Genomic DNA, 18,267 nt, shown 5'->3' on the forward strand with positions numbered 1-18,267 from the left:
GCTTGCCTTTTGCTGCTTCTTTAGAGTGTTCTGTTTCTTAGGTCCAATCCAGTTTGTACACTTTTGTATATACAGGGTGCATCTGTAATGAATTGCAGAAAGTGAGAGGGCTGGTAGAGCAGATCATAACAACCATATTTCGCATCCCATGTTCACATCGCTTAGCTTACAGTGTCATTAAGTTTTGCGTGCCACCAATTTGGCGCAACATGTCATCCAAGCTTTCATGGTACTACTGAAGGCAGTAGGGGTGCAAATCATGTTCATGACACACACACACACACACACACACACACACACACACACACACACACACACACACACACACACAGTCCCCTTTCTATGACAAACCGATGCATGGTGAACCAGACCCCTCAGTGTGCACAGGTGCTGCCCTTTATGGAACACCTATCAAACAAGCATTTGCACAGCCAAAGCAATGCATTCATATGCAAGTAAAAGGCGGAAAACCCATACTTGTCTCACCAGGAATATTCGCAACAATGTCCACTATAGTGTTTGCAAATGAAGGTCATAAAACTTCAACCTGGCGTCTCTCTTACCTTGATATCACTAATACATTGAAATTGTTGTCCTGCAGACCTGCTACCATGATGGCGCAGATGGCATGTTGTGTGCCTACTCTCTTGGCAGCACCTAACACTATTCAACAAGGCCTAGTGCCACATGCTAAGGGAAGCAGAGGTAGGTTGCTGTGTGATATATGCTTGTTGCAAACCACTCTACCAGCTCCCTCATTTTCTACATTCATTTCAGATACACCCTCTACCTACCTACTTCTTTCAACAATGTGATTTTGGATTTATAATTGTGTAGTACATCAAAGGTATTAAGTTATTCTGCCGTTAATCATCCTACATGTCTGACCATTGAATTTTAATCTTCTTTTCCTCATTACATGTATTACCTTTTTCATTTTCAGATATAATTCTGTATTCGATCTTGCTCTGTATTCTGATTCCTTGCTGCTTCTGGGTCCTAGTTTTTTTCTATTTGTTAAAGTTCTCCATGCAAAGTCAGTTCAAGAGTTGCTGTTACAGTACCCAAATATGCAAACATGTCTGCTTATTCTGCATGGGCATCTACATCTACATCTACATCATACTCCACAAGCCACCTAATGGTGTGTGGCGGAGGATACTTTTGGTACCACTATGTGATCCCTCCAACACTGTTCCACTCACAAATAGTGCGTGGGAAGAATGATTGTCGGTAAGCCTCTGTATTGGCTCTAATTTCTCAAATTTTCTCCTCGTGGTCAATACACGAGATGTGTGTGGGGGAAGTAATATGTTGTTTGACTCCTCTCGAAAAGTGCTGTCCTGAAATTTCAATAGTATATCTCTCTGTGATGCACAACGTTCTCTTGTAACGTCTGTCGGTGGAGTTCGTTTAGCATCTCCATAACACACTCTCGCCAGCTAAATGAGCACATGACGAAACACGCCACTCTTTGTTGGATCTTCTCTATCTCCTCTATCAGCCCTACCTGATAGGGATCCCAGATAGATGGAAAAATACTCAAGAATCAGGCGAAAAAGTGCCTCATAAGCAATTTCCTTTGTGGATGAGTTACATTTCCTTAAGATTCTTCTGATGAATCTGAGTCTTGTCTACTTTTCCCACTATATGTTTTATATGGTCATTCCACTTAAGTCACTCTGGATAGTTACGCCTAGATTTTTTATGGCAGATGCTGTCTCCTGCTGTTTGTCATCAATAGTGTAGCTGTACATTAGTGGATTTCTTTTCCTATGTATGCGCAATATGTTACATTTAATTACGTTCAGGGTCAACTGCCAGAGTCTGCACCATTTATCAATTCTCTGCAGGTCATTCTGCAAATTCTTACTATCTCCTGGCGTTGCTACTTTGATATAAACTACTGCATCATCTGTGACTAGCCTTAAATAGCATGTTCATCTTCACTGACAGAATGGACTTGCTGAATCAAACAATGCTCGAGTACAACACACATACGGTCTCATGAGTGCTCACTGATCAGCCCACGACTGTACACTGGATACCTCGCAGCTGTTGCCTCGGCGCAACTTCGTGCTCCTGCCATCTCTTGGAGAACTCTTATACCTCTTGTAGTATTTATCAGGCATCTGTCCCACCACAGTCCTGCACAGCATTTCACCTAAGTAATATGCACACTTGTCTTCATATTCATTCCTTCAATCCGCTCCAGTTCTGTAATGATCAAAAATTGGACACATGTACATAGGACCTCTTGGTTTATATTCATGTATACAATTACCTCACAAATTGTGCAAATACTCAAGAATCACCCTGTATAAAAGGAAGTAAGTTTCTAGACTATTGTAGCTAAACTCTTCGCCATCAACAATAACCTAATTACAGACAGAGCATTACTTCAGTTAGGGCAAGGACACTGAAGGAAACTTGATGTGTCCTCAAAGGAGCCATCCTAGTGTTCACCTTAATTTTGGAAATCTGTGGAAAACTTTATGTAAGATTAAACCTTAGTGTCTGAAAGTGAGCACTTTATGTCAAGTGAAAAAAATTTACGAACTATATGCTAATAATATTATTGCATTTGAAGTGTGCAGAACATAGCACTGGACAAAATATTATACACTCCTGGAAATTGAAATAAGAACACCGTGAATTCATTGTCCCAGGAAGGGGAAACTTTATTGACACATTCCTGGGGTCAGATACATCACATGATCACACTGACAGAACCACAGGCACATACACACAGGCAACAGAGCATGCACAATGTCGGCACTAGTACAGTGTATATCCATCTTTCGCAGCAATGCAGGCTGCTATTCTCCCATGGAGACGATCGTAGAGATGCTGGATGTAGTCCTGTGGAACGGCTTGCCATGCCAATTCCACCTGGCGCCTCAGTTGGACCAGCGTTCGTGCTGGACGTGCAGACCGCGTGAGACGACGCTTAATCCAGTCCCAAACATGCTCAATGGGGGACAGATCCGGAGATCTTGCTGGCCAGGGTAGTTGACTTACACCTTCTAGAGCACGTTGGGTGGCACGGGATACATGCGGACGTGCATTGTCCTGTTGGAACAGCAAGTTCCCTTGCCGGTCTAGGAATGGTAGAACGATGGGTTCGATGACGGTTTGGATGTACCGTGCACTATTCAGTGTCCCCTCGACGATCACCAGTGGTGTACGGCCAGTGTAGGAGATCGCTCCCCACACCATGATGCCGGGTGTTGGCCCTGTGTGCCTCGGTCGTATGCAGTCCTGATTGTGGCGCTCACCTGCACGGCGCCAAACACGCATACGACCATCATTGGCACCAAGGCAGAAGCGACACTCATCGCTGAAGACGACACGTCTCCATTCGTCCCTCCATTCACACCTGTCGCGACACCACTGGAGGCGGGCTGCACGATGTTGGGGCATGAGCGAAAGACGGCCTAACGGTGTGCGGGACCATGGCCCAGCTTCATGGAGACGGTTGCGAATGGTCCTCGCCGATACCCCAGGAGCAACAGTGTCCCTAATTTGCTGGGAAGTGGCGGTGCGGTCCCCTACGGCACTGCGTAGGATCCTACGGTCTTGGCGTGCATCCGTGCGTCGCTGCGGTCCGGTCCCAGGTCGACGGGCACGTGCACCTTCCGCCGACCACTGGCGACAACATCGATGTACTGTGGAGACCTCACGCCCCACTTGTTGAGCAATTCGGCGGTACGTCCACCCGGCCTCCCACGTGCCCACTATACGCCCTCGCTCAAAGTCCGTCAACTGCACATACGGTTCACGTCCACGCTGTCGCGGCATGCTACCAGTGTTAAAGACTGCGATGGAGCTCCGTATGCCACGGCAAACTGGCTGACACTGACGGCGGCGGTGCACAAATGCTGCGCAGCTAGCGCCATTCGACGGCCAACACCGCGGTTCCTGGTGTGTCCGCTGTGCCGTGCGTGTGATCATTGCTTGTACAGCCCTCTCGCAGTGTCCGGAGCAAGTATGGTGGGTCTGACACACCGGTGTCAATGTGTTCTTTTTTCCATTTCCAGGAGTGTATAAAACCCCCCAACCCCTTAAGAGTCCACTGTCACTTTGGAGCATTGTAGACAGTCTTCCGCACTGCTGTTAGTCATGGCAGTGAAGTGGTGTTTGTGTACTAGTTGGTCACATCAAATCAGCACAGTAAGATATGGCAGAATGAAGCTGTCGTTTTGGTGCAGGTCTTAACAGTGCCAGCAACCTTCTTCGATGGGGAGCGAATAACTATTTCAGTTGGGATTAATAATTTTCTACTGCACGTTTAAATGAATGCAAGCTCTTGATAGCACATGACAAAGGTAAGACCTTTAGTGGATACATATTCAATTATGTAATGCTATTGCATGGCCCCTGCATGGAGCTGAGCATTTGTGACGTGCGGCTGACAAGCCGACTGATGTGGCATCACATGTTCATTCCAAGGCCCATATTTCTCATTTGCCCCCTGGACGTGCCACATCTTGAAGGAAGTTGTAAGATTCATTGGTGAATCAACACATTGTCCAGCATGTCTCAAGGAAATGTTATACTTGCAGCCATGTGAAGTGGTCCAAAACCGCTACAAAAAGATCCCAGGTGACAGGGACCAGTGTGTGTCAAATTGTCAGTAAGAACCATTTCAAACCCAACACACACTGCTGCACTCGGTGATTGCACGTCCATCTCAACCAGTTTCTAAGTGAACACTGCAAAAGGAACTGCATGCAGTGGACAATTGGTGGCAGGTACCTCGCAAAAGGCCATTGCTAACAGAAGCACAGAAAGATGCAAATGATGCAAAGCACTGACAGCCAAGTGAAACATTTAACTTACGGAGAGTGGAGGATGTGGTTCAGGCCCGAGGTGTTTGTTTGGGCTGTGTACGTCATACCATGACTTAGAATCATTTGTTCGGGTTACTGTGTACATGAACCAGTATGTTTATTTCAGTATTCTTAGTGGCCCAGTGTTACCATTCTTTCTATTTTTCCATGATGAATAAGCTTGCAAAATAACAGCTACTTTCAAAGGGCTGCAGGCCTACATTTCCAGTTTAACATACACTTGGGCACCCTAATAAGCCTTAGTTGTTGAGAATTATTTTGAACTGCGAGTGAAAAGTAGCAATCGATATCCATGCAATTATTAGTTCTGTGGTGTCATTAGGTCATATCGACCACGATTAACACCATCTTTGGACTCTTATTGCTCTGCCGAGCCTCCATGTTAGTTTTTAGTTCTGTTCTGTATCTCAAGCTGTGTACACGTTTATGACTAACTACAAAATATATCTCTATGTGGAATTTAATGGGGATAGTTACTGCATTTGACAGATAATTGTATCCCATTCCCATAGTTCCATGGGATCTAATGATAAAATAGTAGCTGCATCTGAACATGGGATCCCTGAAGAAATTTATGGACACTGTCTGAGTTGAGCTCGGGGCGTATAGAGGTAGTGTCACACAGTAGAACTGTGATGCATCCTGCAGGTAACTACTTTTTTTTTGGCTGAATAGAAGGAAAATGCTCTGTGAGGGCTGTGCATGCTTTTGAAAATAGAACTTGAGAACGACGACAAAAATTATGTGGTTTAAAGGAAATTAGCTTGGTAATTGAGCAGATGAATGTTGGACATTTTCAAAAAAAGGCCAAAACAACAGAAGACAATAAGTGACATTTAGAAGATTGGTGAGATACACATCAAATGATAAGAAGAAAAACTAAAGTATTGTACAAGAATCAAAAATATTTAAATGAATGAGGCAAAAATGAATAAGACCAGAATAAAAAGATATTATGGAGTAAAAACAAACATGACAGTAAGGAAAATATTCAAAGTTTCAGTACTTCAAGAGTAACAGAGACCACTCACCAAATAGCACAATACATCATTGCGTGCTCAGCCAGCATGATTTAGTGCCACAGGCAACTGTGTGCATGACTCTCTCGAAAAAAGATCTAGTCTGAAAACTAGCAAGTTTTGCGTATGCTTATCAATGACTCAACATTTCTGTTATTCGTTGAGTGGTCTCCTTTACTCCTAAAGTATTTAAATTCTTCCAGAATGTTCGTTATTGTGTTGTTCAACGTTTAACTTTCTTTCAAGGTCATTAAAGATGGTAGGTGTGGAAGAACTTAGAATATGAATTAACTAACAAGGGAACCTCCCCATTGCACCCCCCTCAGATTTAGTTATAAGTTGGCACAGTGGATAGGCCTTGAAAAACTGAACACAGATCAATTGAGAAAACAGGAAGAAGTTTTGTGGAACTGTGAAAAAATATGCAAAATATACAAACTGAGTAGTTCATGGGAAGATAGGCAACATCAAGGACACTAGGAACACAGGAGCGCCGTGGTCTCGTGAGCAGCTGCGGAACGAGAGGTCCTTGGTTCAAATCTTCCATCGAGTGAAAATTTTAATTTTATGTGACAAACTCTTACGTTTTCATCACTTTTTTGGGAGTGATTATCACATCCACAAGAAAACCTAAATCGGGCAAGTTAGAAGAATCTTTTTACTCATTCGCCAAGTGTGCAAGTTGGGTGGGTCGACAACATATTCCTGTCATGTGACGCACATGCCGTTACCAGTGTCGTATAGAATATATCAGATGTGTTTTCCTGTGGAGGAATCGGTTGACCTATGACCTTGCGATCAAATGTTTTCGGTTCCCATTGGAGAGGCACGTCCTTTCGTCTACTAATCGCACGGTTTTGCGATGCGGTCGCGAAACAGACACTAAACTTATTACAGTGAACAGAGATGTCAATGAACGAACGGACAGATAATAACTATGCAAAAATAAAGTAAAATTCTCACCAGAGGGAAGACTTGAACCAAGGACCTCTCGTTCTGCAGCTGCTCACGCTACCACGAGACCACGGCGCTCCTTAGTTCACGTTGTCCATGATGTTGCCTATGTGGCCCATGGACTACTCAGTTTGTATATTTTGCTTATTTTTTCACAGTTCCACGCAACTTCTTCCTGTTTTCTCAACTGATCTGTTTTCAGTTTATCAAGGCCTATCCACTGTGCCAACTTATAACTAAATCTGAAGGGGGTGCGATGGGGAGGTTCCCTTGTAAGTACTATCCCCATGGTGAAGCAAAATAAACTACTCCCCCCCCCCCCCCCCCCCCCCCCGCAGAATTATAGGCAAGGCAGTCTGTACAAACTGGTAGCACTGCTGACTGCGACAGTTTGTAGAGGAAAAGTTCTATTTTGTTTGAGCAATCCTATGCTGTATGTGCAAGTGATCTAGAGGTAAGTGTCGTGAGCATAAAGACAAGTGCAGCATTCAAGGATACTCATCTCATAATTTTTAATTATATTAAAATGTGTGTAAAATTTATGTAAGCAAAATCACTTTATGCCAATGACAGCATTTTTGGCCAAAAATATTACAATAGTGTGCTTCATTGCCACCCACTAGGAGACTTGGTTTGAAGTAACTTTGTATTTTCGGAGCAGAGCCTAGGATTAACCCTATGAGGTACTGATTGATTTTTAACAGGGACGCTAAAACAGCTTAGGTCTGACCTGCCACTGCCCGCACCGAAACTAGGTTTATTGTGCGGTATCACTCCCTGTACATCTAGTAAAGCCAACCAGTGACTTTAAATAGTGCAAGGAGTCCCTCTACCAGTTTTTTGTTACACAATTTCTTCAGGTCTATTTGTCCCAAAGATTCTGGATCTTTTACTCTCCAATGCCATGCCTTCGAAGATTAGGTGTGATGCAGTTTCTTCACCCTCATCACAGATCCTACATTTAGGGTCCTCTTCTGTTATACCCATTGTGTGTAGGTGTGTTTTGAAATTCCCATGGCCGGTCATCAGTCCAGTCATGAGTTTGATCTTTTTCTGTTCAATCCCAGGATCACAGAGCTTCTTTTAAAACATGGTTTGGGCATCGTTACCTTACCATGTTTTTGTTTATGGACCTTTGTCCAATATCCTACATGCTGTTTGATAAGTCAGTTCCGTAGTTCTAATTTGATCATAGCCTTGGTGATTGTCAGGACAGGTTCTGGTCCAATAAATGGAGTTGTTGCTCCCATTCTAGCCAATCTATCGGCTTGTTCATTGCCACAGATCCCTGAGTGGCCAGAGACCCACACTAGGTTTACCCTATTGCTTCCCCCTAGCTCCACCAGAGCCCTCCCTGTGGCAAACTGCAACAATCTTAGATCTAGTTGCAAGAGCTTCCAATGATTTCAGGGCTGCCTGGCTGTCTGAATAGACGTAGATGCTACGGGCATTGTAGCACCTAGGCATATTCTCCTCCACACATGCCCTGATTGCAGTAATTTCAGCTTGGAATACAGAGGCCAGTTTTCCTAGTGAGATTATGCTCTCCACTCTTTCCTGAACCTTGTACACCCCTGCCCCAACGCCTTGGTCTGTTTTCGACCCATCAGTGAATCACACAATGTCCCCCATACAGTGTCAAACTGTTTTTCCCACTGCTCCCTACTTCCAATTATTATGTTGTAAGGCTTGTCAAAGCAGTTGGGAGTTTTTATATAGTCGGCAGGCATTTCCCCAGCCATTCCTATATTTACCTGACTCACTATGTTAGCGTGTGATTCTGGATATCCAAATGAGACCCAGTTTTTGCCAGTTTTAAGTCTGTGTGTCCCAGCTGCTGCCTCCATCTTGACCCAAAGGTGAAATGGAGGCATATCCAGCATGGCTTCCATTCCAGGGGTTGGTGTGCTGCTAATTCTGCCCGTTATGGCTAAGCAGGCCAATCTCTGCACCTTAGCAAGCTCCTTAGCAGTAACCCGCTGTTCTACCTTCTTCCACCACACTGCAGCCCCGTAGGAAATCCTAGTTCTAACCACTGTGGTGTATATCCAGTGCATACCCCTGGGGCTTAAGCCCCAGTTTTTGCCACAAGCCCTCCTAGTACTCACTAGAGTACTTTTTGCCTTGGAGCAGATGCTGTTAATGTGAGGGGCCCAAGTTAGCTTCTGATCCAAGGTTGCCCCTAGATATTTCACTATCCCCTTCACAGGTAGAGTTTCATCAAAGAGCTATAGATTCCAACTTCAGTGTTGAATATGTCTCTTCGTAAATGGCACCACAACAGTCTTCTTAGGATTAACTCTCAGAGCAGAGCCTGTTTAATGCACCATTTTTGCACAATGTCCAGTCCTCCTTGTGCCATATTCCTAACTGTGTCTGTGAATTTGCCAAGTTTTACTATGACAAGGTCATCTGCGTATCCTTGGCAGAAGCATTGTCTAGAACTTAGTTTCTCAATGAGTTCGTTCACCACTAGATTCCGCAATAGAGGAGACAAAACTCCTCCTTGTGGGCAGCCTCTGGTGGTCTTAATTACCATCTTTTCGTTCATCATGGTAGCCTCTACCTTTCTTCCACTAAGCATGGCCCTGGTCCACCTACATATAGTGGTCCTCAGGTCATGCACCTCTGCTGCCCTTACCATGGAATCAAAGGTCGTGTTACTAAAGGCCCCCCTCAATATCCAGGGAGATGCAGAGGGCTATTTCATGGAAGTGAAGTGCTTTTTCCACCTTCCCAATGAGTTGGCGGAGAGCTGTCTCACATGTTGGTTCGAGTATAGAGGGACCCTACTTAGCCTCCTCTCCCCAACATATACATTAACGAGTTTTTGCAATGTTTTGAGAATGGAGGAGGACAGACTGATTGGTCTCATATCTTTGGCCTTGGTATGATCAATTCTCTCTGGCTTTGGAATGAAGACAACCTTCACTGCCCTCCAAGCATTGGGAATGATTCCTACTGCTAGGCTAACCCTGAATAGCCTGCATAGGACTCTTATGAGCTTTCCTCCTGCCTGTTGTAGGAGAGCTGGAAAAATTCTATCTGGGCCAGGTGACTTGAACGGTTGGAATGTTCCCACCGTCCACTGGATTTTGTTGAAGTTCACACACTACTTGGCCGATTCCCAGTCCTCTCTTAGAGTGCCTGAGAACCATTGTCTCTCTGGGGTCACATACTGGTCTGTGTTGTCCAGCAGTGCATATTGAGGAAAGTGAGTTTTGAGGAGCAATTCCAGTGTCTCATATGCTGTCTTTGTACATTCCCCATCCTCCTTGCTCAACGTACCTCCTGGGTTGGTTGGTACTCTAGTGAGAATTTTGTGAAGTCTGGCTTGTGCAGCCATGCCCTCCACTTCCTCACAGAATGCCTTCCAGGGTGCCTTCTTTGCTTGTCTGATTGCAAGATTGTAATTGACAAGGGCCTCACGATATTTAGCCCATTGTCCTTTACGTCTCGCAATATTAAACAGTCTCCATACCCGTTTTCTTTGCATTTCCAGTTTGGTATTCCACCAAGGAACACTCCTATTTGTGCACTTCCTGGTGATTTTGCAGTTGTCCTGATATGAGGTCACTATGGCAGAGGCAACAACCCATTTCAACGGTGAATTTGATGTACATGTGGTCCGATGAGGATGGCTCCAATCTCGTTTGACATAGCTACTACCCATCGTCATGGAACCAAAGGTTATGCCAATTATTGCTTCCCTTCTGCTATTCCTGAATGTAGGTTCATTGCCCCTATTCAGGACCTCTAAGTTGTTAGCTAAAAGAAATTCAAGAAGGTACTCACCTCTACTGTCGGTGTCCTTGCTGCCCCACACTAGGTTGTGGGCATTGGCATCGCATCCCAGCATTAGTTGATCCCCTTGCCAATGGCAAGTCTCTACCAGTTTCCTCACCTCCAAAGGAGGAGAGCTGTATTCATAAGGAAGGTACGCTGAGGCCAAAATAATTTCCCTTGTGATACCTTCCTCACATTGCTGCATTTTAATGGTCACTAAGTCCCTAGAGCAGAAATCCATCATTGGGATGAAAAAAATGCCATTTCTTACATAGATGCATGTTCTGAAGTTTCTTACATTCCTAGTGTAGATCAGCTTATCTCCAGTGCCACCGAGCCCCGATTCACCCCCTTTGTATAAATGGCAGCAGAAGCCCCTTTACTGTGCTGCAGATTAATCTGCAGCACCTCCAGGCTCCATGATGCTGGCATCTTTGAGAACTCTGACAGTGACCTGCGAGAACCCTAAAAACAGTTTCAGGTCCTGCTCCCACATCGCCTTCAGGGTCTTCTCTCCAACCTCCACCACCAGGGTTCGTCCTTCCGGAGCAACCTTCTGGTTAATCACTCTCCTGTTGGGACTTTTGGGTTCTGGGCCCCTACTTTCTTGAACAGGGTCTTGGGAGAGGCTTCCTTAAGGATCTTAGGTACCCATAATGATATCTTTGCAGTCTTAAGAAGCTCTGCTGCCATCTTAACCAGCAGCTTCGCATCTTCCCACGGGGATATCATGGGCACATTGTCCTTGAGCCATTCCACCGTGTGCACCCTCTCACAGACAAAAATGAGTGCTCCACGATCTAGAGAGACCCTCCTGAAGTTGGGTCCTGGGCCAGCGTCCCCCCCAATCTTTTCAAAGAGGGCCATCTGTATCAGTTCCTCCTGCTGTGAGGTGATGACCACCAGTGGATTACCTTCCTGGATAACTGCCTTCCTAAAATCCGAGACTGCAGTACTATAGGTCTGTTTCCCTATTTCTTGCCTCAGTTTTTTTCTGAACTCACTTATTCAGGGAGGAGGGAGTCTTTGATTCCTCGCTTATCCGCGTACTACCTGTCTGCATGTCCCCTTCAACCTGAGGCAGTTTCTTCCTGGGAGGTCTTAGGTTCTAGTCCCTTTAATTCCCTCTACTTGTCTTTAGGAAGCCATTCTTTCCCTTCCTTTTTCCCCTGTTCCTTGAGTAGCTTCCTCCTCTGGGCCCCAGACAAGCCTTTGATATTAGTCTGGTCTAGCTTCTCAGTTACAGTTCCCACTTCTGGCTCAGGTCTAGATCCTGGTTCAGTAGTGGGAGTGTCTTCCATCGGTTCTGTCCCCGATGTTTGGGTATCTGAGATCTTCATTTGCCCCTCAGTTTGTTTTTCTTTATTTTCTATAATCGTGTCCATATTGGTCCCACGAGATTTGGGGATCTAGAAGGTCCACACCATGAATACCCTGCGCGGTGTAAGGCTAATTACTCAGGGAGGTCGCCCGGTATCCCTGGGTTTTCCACATCCCTCTAGGTGAATACTGGGCTGGTCCCTACTGTCTGCCTCAGTTACGTGACTCACAGACATTTGCAACACATCTGCAATTTTCCATGATTTACAGTGGACGCAGACAGATGGGGTACTCTGATTCCATCCCGGGGGGATACGGGGTGGCGGCAGGAAGGGCATCCGGCCACCCCTTCACATTAACATGCCAAATCCGGTTTAACCACGCCAGCCCCATGCAAAATGCGGGACAAAGGCGCAAGCGATAGATAGAAGCGATAGTCACCTGGTATCCCTGAGGCTCCGTTTGCGACACACCTTCCCATATGCCACACACCCCTCGCCACGGATCGCATCACAGACAAGGTCCATAGTGTCCTTTCCCCACTGCTTACGCCTTGTTAAACTATGGGGAAAATTTGTCACAACATGATTTGTTACCCACTTTGAACTGAGATTATGCCAAAAGTATTGCTTTCTGAACTTCACTTGCATTGTTTATGTGTTGAGCACAAAAAGTTGTACCACTATGCCCAGCAGCAATGGGCTAGCTCTTTTAGATAGGAACAGTGGCATGTCAAAATTGAAGATTTCTTCATGTCTTTCGGTCTCTGAAAATGTGGTCTTCACAAAAGTGACTCTAGTACCTCAACCAAATTACTAGTGAACCTGAAACTTTGCACAAGTTCTTGCAGGTCCCACAGGTACAGACTGTATGAATTTCATCAAAATTGAAGATGGTTGAGGTGGGAGCCCTAGGACACTTTGACATGACCTGCCACAATGGTGCATTCAGGATTTTGGGTTTGTGGATTTTGGGGAGCATGTAGAAGGTGGGTGTTCAGGCGTCATACGGGTGAGGAGGGAAACGAATTCATGGGAGAGGTTCTGGGAAGGACCTAAGGCTTTAAACCGGATTTTGAGGTTGTGTTGTACTTCTGGGCCAGAATCACTGTGGCAGAGTTTATGGGTGGAGTAGTCAGATAATTGTTGTGGGCCTTCTGCTATGTAATTATTGTGATTCATAGCAACAGCGGTGGAACCTTTGTTGCACGTAGGATAATTAGGTCAGGATTTGTTTTTATATTGTGTATGGCTACTCTTTCTTCTACTGAAAGGTTGGTGTTCTGAGGAAGGGACCTGGGGAGAGATGGCGAGGCTAAGTTGGAGGTAAAGATTTCCTGGAAGGTGATCAGTGGGTGGTTGGGTGGGAGGAGGGGAGACACACCGGTGTCTATGTGTTCTTTTTTCCATTTCCAGGAGTGTATTTGTGCGCACAGAGCATTAAAATGGCTGATACTCGTCAGTGTTCTCGAGAGTTTGTAAGTGAATTCATTGAAATATACAGAAACCACCCATGTTTGTGGAAGATTAAAAGTAAAGAATATAGTGACCGAGACAAAAAGATAGCACCATACAATGCTCTAATTGAAAAATTGCGGGCAGTTGACGCCTCGGCAAGCAGAGAAACGGTAATAAAAAAAATAATTTCGTTGGGAACTGGCGAAATTATTTGCGGATGGATGTTGAAACTTTTAATTATCTCTTAAAGCTTGTAACCCCTCATATTATGAGAAAAAATACTTGTATGAGAAGGGCAATTTCTCCTCGTGAACGGCTGGCGGTAACATTAAGATTCCTAGCAACAGGAAGGAGCTACAAGGATTTGGAATTTTCATCTGCAATATCGAAACAAGCATTGAGTGAAATAATACCCAACAGATGTGAAGCTATTTACGCTTTCCTGAAGGATGAGTTCATGAAGGCAAGTCAAGTAAATTAAGCCTGTCAGCGAATTGTTTACCGAAAAGAGTAATCCAAAGTTCAGAAATCTAGATCTGGTGTAGGAGTAGATCAAGTATACCAGACAACGTTATGGTATTTTGATCTGCTTGTCTTTCTTAGTGATCAAGAAACGCCAAGACCAAGCAGAAGTACAATTGAAGAAGAAATTGGAGTGTCAATGTGCGAGAAAATGGAACACGAGGTAATGTAAAACAAAAGTGGTTCGCCCTGCAACTCTCGCAGTAAATTTACGTGACAAAACTGCTTTCGCTTTAGCAGCCACTGTATACACCATTTTGACCGCTTTCTCTGTTTCCTGCGGTTGGTCTGAATGTTTTTTGCAACACAAGTTGCGAACACAGACCACAACAGAACTTCCTCCATTTCTATATTTTAAAATAACTGAATTAAATTTTGACGTTTATGGGGAGCATAGTCGCTTGCCACTGATATTTCATTTCTACACCGACAGATGGCGGGCGAGTAGTAGATTGGGGTTTGTGTCGTGTGAACACACCACATTTGCAGCGATCTTTTGCATGTACAGAAATCTGCGCCGATGTCTGCGCAGACAGATCGTTGCGTGTAGACCGGACTTTAGTTGATGTACAACATGAAGGCAAAATTAAATCGACCTAGATGGTTTAATATTTCCAGCAATTACTTCGAACTTCAGTTTCTCAGTTTAACGTTTCTGCCCATATGAATTATTTACAATTCATTGGCTTTTATAAAAATACGAAACACTTTAATTTCTCCCTATTTCACGTTTTTATCTACATGATTTATGCACGATTAATCGGACTAAAAAATGCCTAGACACTTCCGTTATGGTTACGATTCCTTCATTCAGATATTCGTTGTGTTCATGAAACACACAATAACATCTCACATTCTTTGGATTGAAACTTAATAATTAATTATTTCATGTTTCTATCCACAGGATTTAGACACGATTCATCGGATTCTTAAAAAAATTTCAGGCTAGAAAAATAACAAGACACTTTCGTTATGGTTATGATTCTTTCATTCAGATATTCGTTAAGTACATGAAACACACAATAATAACCCACATTCTTTGGATTGCAGCTTAATAATTAATTACTTCACGTTTCTATCCACACGATTTATGCACGATTCATCGGATTGTTAAAAAAAAATTACTAAAAGCTTTTTTTTACTTTCATTATGGTTCCTTTTGAGGGAATATGGTATAGTTGTAGGTAAACAACTAGAATTCTCTCATATACAGAGCTATTCTCACTTAGCTTCTACACAGATACAAGTCCGGAGGCTACTACCGTTCGCGTCCAAAATCCTGCCCCAAAGCCCTCTCCTCAAAGATAGCCCACTTGCGCACAGAACAAATATCGATATTTATGGCGCTCTACGCCACATAGCCCCCCCCCCTCCCAGTATGGAGTACGTCCCTGTGAATGGGGGGGGGGGGGTTAGAAGTTAGGAAGGTAACGCACAGTTCTTCTGCGTCAGGCGGAAGCGGTCGACTGGTAGGAGACCGGGGGGTGAAACCCGGTACGTCGACGGTGAAGTCAGCCAGCAACTGAAGACGACGTCCCGTCCTGGAGTGGAGGTGTAGCACTTCGTCAGCCGGCAGACGGAGAATCACCTTGCCAGAAGGCCTAACAAAGGCACGCAAATTGCCACACGCAGCACTTCTGCTCAATTTAAAGCGGCGCACCACACGAGATTCTGCACTTCCTCCCTCAGTATTGTCACACGCGAGTACCACACACACCGTATTGCCATCTATGACAACAGATAATTTATGTATGTCATCAGGGTGCACATGTGTTGTGAATTCTTGGATGGCACCTGTACGAGCAATGGTAGGGAGGCAGGGATGTGTGGGAAAGCCATGGCATGGGGAAGCATCTGCTAAGAGTGGGGTGGCAGGTGCACTGGACTGCACAGGAGACAACCTTCGGGCGATCAGCTGACAGATGAGGGAGCGTGACCGAAGGCAACGAGGAGCCAGCTTGGATTGAATGGCGTGACAAAGAGCTGTCACACGAAGATGGTAACACAATGGTAGAATCCGAGTGGTTGGCAGTTCGACTGTGAGGGCTGTGAGGAGTGAAGCCCCGAAAAGATTGGCCACTCGAATTAGATGAACGCGGAGAAGGAGCAGTGCTCGGCAGAGAAGCACGCTGTGGAAAATCAATACCCAAATGCATGGTGTGGGAAGATGGATGGCTGCTCGAAGCAGGAGTGGGAGAAATAGGGGCAGAATCAGGGAGGTTCACCTGAGGTTCAATGAAAGCTGGTTTCACTCGGTTGAGTGAGACCGTGGTTACAGAGTCTTTTATGAGGAGATCCATGTTATTCTCAGGGCGTTTGACGACCTTGTAAGGACCTGTGTAGGGCGACTGAAGCGGGGCTTTGACTGAGTCGCCTCTGAGAAACACGTACTCACAAGAGTCTAGCGTGTGCGGTACGTACACGCGAGGAGGTGTATGAGCAGCCGGAGGTGGCGGCTGAATTTTGCTGCAGGCAAGCGCACCCGCTCAAGAAGTGAAGGGAGTTCAGAGGGCCGTGGAAGTGGGGTCGGAGTGACTAATTCTCCAGGCAAAACCAGAGGTTGGCCATACACAAACTCGGCTACGGAACGCTTGAGGTCTTCCTTGAAAGTCGCACGAAGGCCAAGGAGCACGAAGGGCAGTGCCTCTGTCCATAGTGAGTCACGGCAACGCAGGGCAGACTTTAAGGTGCGATGCCATCCCTCGACAAGCCCATTGCTTTGGGGGTGGTATGCAGAAGTATGAATTTTAACAATACCACACATTTTACATAAGTCAGAGAAAACTGAAGACCCGAATTGTCGCCCCTGGTCAGTGGTGAGGTGAACAGGTGAGCCAAATCTAGAGATCCACGAATCTAAGAATGCTCGACTTACTGTCTCGGAGGTAATGTTCAGAATAGGCACAGCCTCAGCCCACCGAGTCATCCTGTCAATAGCTGTAAACAAGTAACGGAAACCCTCGGAGGGGGGCAAAGGGCCTACAAGGTCGACATGAACATGGTGAAACCGGCCTGGCGGTTGGGCAAAACAGCCAAGGGGTGGAGAAGTGTGCCTGGAAACTTTGTTCTGTTGACACACCATGCATGCTCTTGCCCAAGACTGACAGTCACGGCGCATGTGGGCTATCTTTGAGGAAAGGGCTTTGGGGCAGGATGTTGGATGCGAACGGCAGTTAGCCTCCGGACTTGTATCTGTGTAGAAGCTAAGTGAGAATAAATCTGTGTATGAGAGAATTCTAGTTGTTTACCTACAACTATACCATATTCCCTCACTGGTGGTGGGGCTGGTTGTAGATGTCGGAGTAATTACTGTCCAGCACAGAATTGTTGACCTGATTAGAAGCAACACAAGGATCCCACACACGTCCACTAGGATGCACACTCGGTGTGATATTTGCTGTTTGGCGAGCATTGAACACCTGTTGGCTAGCCGGCGCGGAAGGATACACACGTGGCGGGAGCTGATTCGAGTTTGAATTTACTACTGGATTTTCCAAAGTAGCAAAACCTCGCTCGACGCCACGAACTGTATTGAATTGTGTGTTCGACACAGGAGTAGGAATGTTCCGAACAACACTCTGTGGAGAACACGTGGGAAGGTCTAGGCTAACAAAGCTAGAGTCCACGACCGTTGGCGGTTGGAAGAAACTGGCGGCACTCGATGAATTCCACTGCATGTTCTGGCTGAAGGATTCCGAAGATTCTAGCAGCATGTCCACTACGACGGCAGGAGTGCTGGAGAGATGTTGCTGGAATCCGGGCGGCGGTGAATGCTGAAAGGCCATTGTCTGGAGCTGAACAAAGGCCCTCGTGATCACGGAGAAACCCGACGGGGTAGGCGCGTAAATAACCTTTGGGCGGTAACTCGGACGCGTATTACACAAAAACGGGGTCACCAGTGAGGGAATGTGGTATAGTTGTAGGTAAACAACTAGAATTCTCTCATATACAGATTTATTCTCACTTAGCTTCTACACAGATACAAGTCCGGAGGCTAACGCCATTCGCGTCCAATGTCCTGCCCCAAAGCCCTCTCCTCAAAGATAGCCCACTTGTACACAGAACAAATATCGATATTTATGGCGCTCTACGCCACACTTTGTTCGGACATTCATTATGTTCGTGAAACACACAGTACCATCCCAAATTGTTGGGATTACAGCTTAAAAATTAATTCAACTTGGATGAGCGTAACAGATAACTCCAGTCACTTCGTTTGTACACATGTATTTACAATTTACATTTAGCTTTGACATCGGTACAACCGCAAAGATCGATTTATGCACTCATGTAGTCGATTTAGGTTATTTACGACACGATGACGTACTGTTACGTCACTATGACGTAGGGTTCTCC

This window comes from Schistocerca nitens, chromosome 1 (genome assembly GCF_023898315.1).
Source record: "Schistocerca nitens isolate TAMUIC-IGC-003100 chromosome 1, iqSchNite1.1, whole genome shotgun sequence".
Taxonomy (NCBI): Eukaryota; Metazoa; Arthropoda; class Insecta; order Orthoptera; family Acrididae; genus Schistocerca; species Schistocerca nitens.